The sequence below is a fragment of the Astatotilapia calliptera genome, chromosome 6, assembly GCF_900246225.1.
Source record: "Astatotilapia calliptera chromosome 6, fAstCal1.2, whole genome shotgun sequence".
Taxonomy (NCBI): domain Eukaryota; kingdom Metazoa; phylum Chordata; class Actinopteri; order Cichliformes; family Cichlidae; genus Astatotilapia; species Astatotilapia calliptera.
Window position 1 is genome coordinate 1,188,051 of NC_039307.1, and position 7,860 is coordinate 1,195,910.

Below are 7,860 nucleotides of genomic sequence, written 5' to 3' on the forward strand. Positions count from 1 at the left end.
ACACACATATACACAAGCACAGGGAAGGGGGAGCAACACCAAAATACACAACAATAATAATAATAATAATATAATACATGACTGCTCAGGGATCCTGGGTCGCCCAGTCCCAGGACCCTGACATTCGGGATTGATGGGAAAACATGATGGAGGTAATTTTCAGTGTTTTGAAAAGGAGATTTGGTATCTCACCAAAACTGTCCATACTTGGTATAACCACAGAACTTTCTGATGGAGATTTTTCCAGTTATACAAAAAGATGGATTATTCTGGCTCTACGGCCAAACGGGTGCTGCTAAGACATTGGTGGAAAAAGAGCCCCCCTCCCTATGAAGAGTGGCTAAAGACAATGGCTCAGTTACGAAAAAGTGACTCGTGGTTTATTGGACAAATTGCATCAATATGATTGTATTTGGTCCCCGTTTACAAGCTGGCTGTCTGTAACTTGAAGATTGGTGTGTGAAGAAAGAATAGGATGACTTCCCTTTGTTTTTGTTTTTGTTGTTGTTGATTTTGTTTGTTCGTTTTTTAAATTATTTATTTATGTATTTATCCTTAAGTTCTGTTATTAAAGTATAAAGTGAAATAAATAAAAATTGTTGATGATACAGAAATAGTGTCAAACAAAGGCAGCAGGTAAACTGAAGGGAATGAGAGAAGTTTCATGTTGAAGCATCAGAAGGACTGAACGCAACGCGAGGAGACGGACGATGTAGGAGGAGCTGGAGACAGAGGTGTGTAAGAGTTACGCTTAGTCAGGAGTGTTTTTAAATTGTCTGTGGGTGCAAAGGGTTGTCTGTAGCTCTGTGACAGACTGGTGACCAGGCCACAGTGTACCTAACACGCTCCAGTAACTCTGCATATAAGAAGATGGGTGGAGTATAAAGTGAAGGGCAGGACTTCTGTACTTCTTTCTTTGTTTTATTCTTAAGTGATTAAAGAATAAGTAGGAGCTGCTCGGTCACAGCTCCTACTTTTGCTTTTTCTCCCTCCCTCGCTCACAGACACATCACGGGTACAGCCCATGAGGCTGCATGCTTTAGGGCGATGCCAGTAACAAATAATTTTTAAAAATATTTCTTCACGTCATTATACGGGCAGCAAGTAGAGATGACATGGGCTGCAAGATAGAGACACAGACATTAGAGCCTCTTAATGCGTGTTTTGTTTGGGTTTCCACCAGAGATGGACCGGTCCGATATCAGTATCGGACCGATACCGATACTGATTTCGGTGAGAAGTAAAAAATGTAATTTGATCCATTAAATATCACAAAAGCACCTCACAAAACTACGACATGGCGTAACTCAGCTCATAACCTTAGCACGGCGGCTGTGGCGTGAGAGACCTGTCAGCGGTGTGGTTGATACGGAGCCCCTCGGATGACTTGGTCCAAAAAATAAATAAATTGTGGCCACAAAATACTATTTCGTGGGCACGAAATGACCACCGCACCGATAACCGTGATCCTTCAGGCCCTTGCAGTTGGTTGACAATAAAATCTATCCCAGCATCCAGGTCGCACGTTATCTATTTTGTGGCCACAAATGCGTAATTCGTTGCCATGTTAGATCCAATTTGTGCCCACAAATTAGCATTTCGTGTGCATGTTATACCTGTTTCGTAATATTTATACATTATATATATATATTATTTATACCTATTTCGTGCCCACGAAGTAGTCTCATTATCTATCAATCTTATCAACAGTACATTTGCATAATGACTGAAACCAGCCTGCTGAAGGAACAATGGGCTGGAGGTCAGTTCCTTAATCTTAATTTACAAAGCCCACTGATTAATGGCCATGAGTGGCATTCACAGACAGTTGGGGAATGGCTGCAATCACAGCATTGTAAGATGGCGAAAGATGTACCCTTAGGCCCCCTCCTCCATTCATCTCAGCCCACTGTTCCTCAGTGGGCTGGTTTCAGTCATTATGCAAATGTGCTGTTTATAAGATTGAAACCTGCAGTCAGCTGAGACTGAAGACGTCACCTGGATGAGTGACGAAACGTTTCTCCCCCAAAACGCTACGTCCAGAATCAACTTTTGGAGATTTATTTACCTGGATGATTGAGATGCATCAAGAAGATACCAAACGTGTTCTGAGAAATCGTCCTACCCGTATTATAATTTGACGGTGACTTGTGACTAAACCTAACCATAACCTTAAGAAGTATTCCGGATGGGTGAGAGAAAAAGAGGTTAATTCGGCGTTGGTGTTGCACGCATGCGCCGCGTCTGCGCAGAAACATTGGATAGGATGTTTTTTGAGTTAGGATGGATTCCCAGAACACCGGCATTTAAAATCCGAGAAAGTTCTCCCAGAGAAGTAAAGCAAATGTGCAAGTTCACCTCTGAATGTTTGTAAAGCATTCCCACGTTAAGCTAATAACCCTCTCCTGTTGCTGCTTCAATCATGAAACTGATCAATGATCAGCTGATCGGCTCTCTTGTTTGTTTTTGGCCCACTTTGCACCAGAAAGAGGAAACCAGCGGCTGAACAACAGCAGCACGTTTAAGCTTGATCAGCTGTTGTTAGAATTTATTTAATATTACTTTCTACACCAGGATCTACACTGGCGGCTGTGGCTACAATGTAGCTGCCATCACCAGTGTGTGAATGTGTGGATGATTGTGTACAGTGTAAAGCGCTTTGGGATCCTTAGGACCAAGTAAAGCGCTTTACAAATACAGACCATTTGCCAGGATCTTTTTCTACAGCTGACGTAACTGTGCAGGGGCGGATCTAGCAAACTTTAGCCAGAGGGGCCGATAGGGCATGAACAGGAAAAGGGGGCACAAAGACATACGTCTCTTTCTTATTCTCATGTCTGGCTTTTAATAAATAATTATCTGAATCTTACAACCAAAGTTTTATCTGATGTTAAATGTATAAAGTCCATTACTGTATATAGTAACTATTAAGTGTAATATATCCTACTAAGCTATAGTACTTTTTCCTTTGGGACGGTACCATCTGTCATGGTCCTGGGCCACGTTGGCCCAGTATTCTTAGTTTTTGTGTGTTTTGTATTTTGTTCCCTATTTATGCCTTGGTTCCTAGGTTGTTTAGTTAAGATGTTCCTTATTTGGTTACCTGCTGTGTGCCCCTGTGTATCTGTGAGCCCTCGTCTCTCCTTGTGTTTTATTCCATGTTTTCCCAGCCCGTTATGTCTGTGTTCTCCCCGTGCTCTCTCTCCTCCTGTCTGTACCTCCGTGTACTTCCTGTTTTACTTTGACAGTCTCTCGTCAGTATGCGTCATGTTGTGTTCACTCCTGCCCTGTCTCGTTATGGTTATCTGTGTCAGCTGTGTTCACACTTCCCTCGTTAACCCTCTGTGTATTTCTGTCTGCGTCTCCCTCATGCTGTGTGTTTCTACCTGTAGCTCCCTGTGTGTTTTGTTAGAGTCTTTCCAGTTTAGATTTTGTAGAGTTTTTGCCATTTTGAGTTCAGTCCTGTCTCCACTGAGTTTGCGTTTGGGTCCTATTTCCTGCCTGCCACACAGCCTGATCATGACACCATCTGTGCAGTCTGCAGTTCTGTTGAAGAAAGATGTTGAATCTATTGAATTATTGTAGAAAAATTATTGATCTGCATTTTTTTTTCATGTGTAATAAATTAAAGTTGATTACGTCAATTAAGCATTATGAGGCAGAGGGTGGGGGGTGGTTCCCTAGTTTTTTTGTCCGGAGTTGGCGGCCCTATTATTTAGGTTGCTTAATACACTCAATAAAAATATAAACGCAACACCTTTGTTACTGCTCCCATTCCCCATGGGATGGACGTAGAGACCTAAAATTCATTCCAGATACACAATATAACCATCCCTCCCAAACAGTGGTCACAAATCAGTCCAAATGTGTGGTAGTGGGCACATCTGCTATATTGAGATAATCCATCCCACCTCACAGGTGTGCCACATCAGGATGCTGATCTGACATCATGAGTAGTGCACAGGTGTACCTCAGACTGCCCACAACAAAAGGCCACCCTTTGCAGTAACAAAGGTGTTGCATTTATATTTTTGTTGAGTGTATTTCCACTAAGTGCTCTTTAAAACACCAGAACAGGGAGGATGCTGCAGGTTTAAGTTTATTAGATTGATCAGTTTTGCTGATCTATGAAATATTTTGGGTGCAGTGTGTTTTTGCATACAGGTATAACTGAATAACTTTAGTTTAGTTTGTTAAACTTGAGTATGAACTCATACAAAATGCAGCAAGATATTTAAAAAACCATTTCATTAATTATAAAATACGCTATATCGGATTTATATCGGTATCGGCAGATATCCAAATTTATGATATCGGTATCAGACATAAAAAAGTGGTGTCGTGCCATCTCTAGTTTCCACTGGCGTGTAAGCTAAAACTAGAGAGGGCATAGCCTAACATATGAAACAGGAAAATACCGCTGTGTAATCCCTTTATTTCAACAAAGTAACTGTATTCTGAATACCACCTTTTTAAACGGTAACTGTAACGGAATACAGTTACTCATATTTTGTATTCTAAATACGTAACGGTGGTACATGTACTCTGTTACTCCCCAACACTGGCTACCATAAAGTGGCTGGTGGAGACCCAAACTGCAAACAACTGAACCCTCTATACTTCACCACCAGAGGGTGCAAAAGAGCAAAATCTGGACATACAGCTCAACAAACATAAAATGCAAAAGACCATTACACCATCCATCCTCCAGCCCAGCAGGTGGCAGTGCTGCAGCCAAGTGTAGAGGAAGAACAAACTCTACCTTCACTGGCTGCACCTATAACTGTTTGCTCACCTGTTCTGCAGCAGTCTTGGCCCCAGTCGAGTTCTCTGGAGCTTTATGTATTTATTTACTTTATTTCTTTGAGTTTTCACCGTCCAGTGAAATGCTGTTTGTGTGGATACGCTATGTGGGAGTGAATGTGAGCGCGAATGGTTGTGTGTCCCTGTGTGTTAGCCCTGCAACAGACTGGCGACCTGTCCCGTCCCCCTTACCCCCCGTGTACCCCCCCTCTTGCCCTTTGATAGCTGGGATAGGCTCCGTGACCCTGAAAAGGATAAGTGGAAGCGAATGGATGGATGTTTCATGAGCCTGACCCGATGTAGGGAGCAGCTTCTGTTTGGAATCAGTCTGAACACCACGAGGAGATTGTTTGATTGAACCCAACTTTGGACTCAGCCTTTACCGGTCAGTTCAGTCTGCGAAGTCTGAATCCACTTTGTTTGTGTTTGTGAGGCCGAGGTGAAGGACGACAGCTCAGGGATGTAATAGAATAGAAATGTTTGCATTCCCACAAACGTTTCTCTGGGGAAATCTGCCACAGTATTGATTCTGCTCGTCCATCCTGACCATCAGCCTTCTCCTGAAACAATCGATTCAGCTCCACCAATTCATTCACTCACTTTATTTATTAAAGATGTGCACACTCAGGGGGTGCGTGGGGGCGGGGCTAACGTTTTAACCTTAATAATATAAAGTGTCCTGAGATGAATGATGTGATAGTTTGACCTGATATCAATAAAACAGAAGTGAATTTATTGACCTGTGCGGGTTACAAATCTGTCCCCACAAGGACGGGCTCCGACCGGTCGATAGCTGCAGATTTAGGGTCACTGTTCAGACCACAAAGGGTAAAAGGTCAACGAGCTGAACTGAACCGTCTAATCAGCCTGTCAGTTTTCTCACTTTAAAGACTCTCACTCTGCAGAGGGCCGATGATGCACGAGGACAGTTTTAAACGATAAATATGCTTGGTTTTAATTTGGACTCCTTCTGTCCTACCAGAGGAATGAAAGCATTGTGTTTCTCCTCTGATCTATCGCTGAGGGTTCTGTTTTTTCATTGTCTCTGGGTACAAACAAATGTCTTGGTTATTTAAATGTTTACTTACATCTACAGCAAAGTCAGAACATGTTCTCATCCCGGGGTGTTTTCAGATCCCACGTCTCACCATCACACACAGGGTGTTGGCTGGTGTCAGTACCTTAATAGAAACGTGACTGTGCTTTTTCACATGCATGTAAAGTCTGCACACCGGGCTGGATGTGTAGCATTGGTTTATCACTGTCTGCGTTCTTTAGGTACATAAAAAATAAATTACCTGTGTAGTTTTAGGTCAAGATTGCAGTTTGGGTTAAAAATGTATATAAACTTCATATACATATATATTTATATTTACTACTTTCTAAACTGAAGACATCATATATGAAACAACAAACAACACATGGAACTATGTAGCAAAGAAAAAATGATAAATAACTCTAAATATGTCTTTGCTTTGTTGACAGCGCTGCAGACGCTCAGTGAGCTTCATGATGTCATCACCTGCGATGGTTTCCCTTCACAGGTGAGCCTGTCAGGGTTCAGTTGTGGGATTTTGTCCTCTTAATGAGGTTGGGACCATCAGGTGTGCAGAAGTCAGGTTGGTGCACAGCTGACAGCCAGGAGCCCATCACTGAGATGCACCAGCAGATTTTTAACAAATCCCTATTATTTGACTCCCAGGGAATCAAAATTAACTGACACTCTTTATAAATCAATAATAATAATATCAACTCGTTGATTGACTCGTGGGTGTGTCTCTGTTCTGGTAACAGAGGCTTGAGTTTGACAGCAGACCTTTCTGGCTGTTTGCTCGTTTGGTTTCTGACCAGAGCTGCTGACAAGCTGCCACTAGTTTTGCTTTCACTGCACTGGGATCAGTTACCATCAGCAGCTCGTGTGGAAATGAAGCTAGCAAATAAACAAGCAGCCTGTGATTTACCATCTTAATATAAGTTTCCTCTCACCAACATGTGAGATGTAGGAAGCTTAGAGTGTGATGTGAAAATGAATAGCTCATCACTGAGTACCTTAGCTTAGCTCCAGCAGCGTCTGGTTAAATGCAACAGGCAAAATGAACCAGATGCACCATCAGAATAGCATCTAGGAGAACATCACAACCACATGTTTAGCTGCATGTTCTCCTTAAACTGCTGGCTGTCTGAGTGGTGTCCCAGAAACGATGTGGGCTTCATAGATAATTGGCAAACCTTCTGGAGGAAACCTGGTCTTGTTAGGAGAGACGGCATCCATCCCACTTTGGATGGAACAGCTCTCATTTCTAGAAATATGGACAAATTTATTAAACCCCCCAAAATATGACTATCCAGAGTTGGGACCAGGAAGCAGAGTTGCAGTCTTACACGCCTCTCTGCAGCTTCTCTCCTCCTGCTACCCCCCAAAAACCCATCTCCATAGAGACTGTGTCAGCTTCCAAACAGACAAAAACAAACTAAAAACCAGCAACAAACAACTTAAACATAAACAATTACAAAGAAAGTACAATACAGTATCCACATCTGAACCAAAGAGTAACACAGTGAAATGTGGATTATTAAATATCAGGTCTCTCTCCTCCAAGTCTCTGTTAGTACATGACTTAATAATTGATCAACAAATCGATTTACCAGACAGGTAAAGATGCCCATGCATGCAACAAGATATCCAAAGGCTGCCAGCATGCGTAGAAGAAGAAAACAGAGGCAGCTCAAAGTCATGAAATTGTGTTTTCATGTTGTCCAGTTAGTCCTGGAGAAAGATCTTTCCTGGGGCGTGAGGAATCATCGTTGCTGACTTTGTAAGAAACCATATTTTAAATTGTTGTTTGAATTAATATGTTTGTTAGAGATAATTCTTAGGAACTGAAATCCAAATGGCAGAATTGCCAGACAGATGCAAAATCATCCAGACAAATGAATATCTGGTGTCTTTGTCTTAGGCGAGAATATCTCATCCACTGCCTCAGATCTATCTCAGAGCTCCTGGTGCTGCTAACAAACCAGTGAGACCACAGTTACTGTGGGTCATGTGCTCTGTGA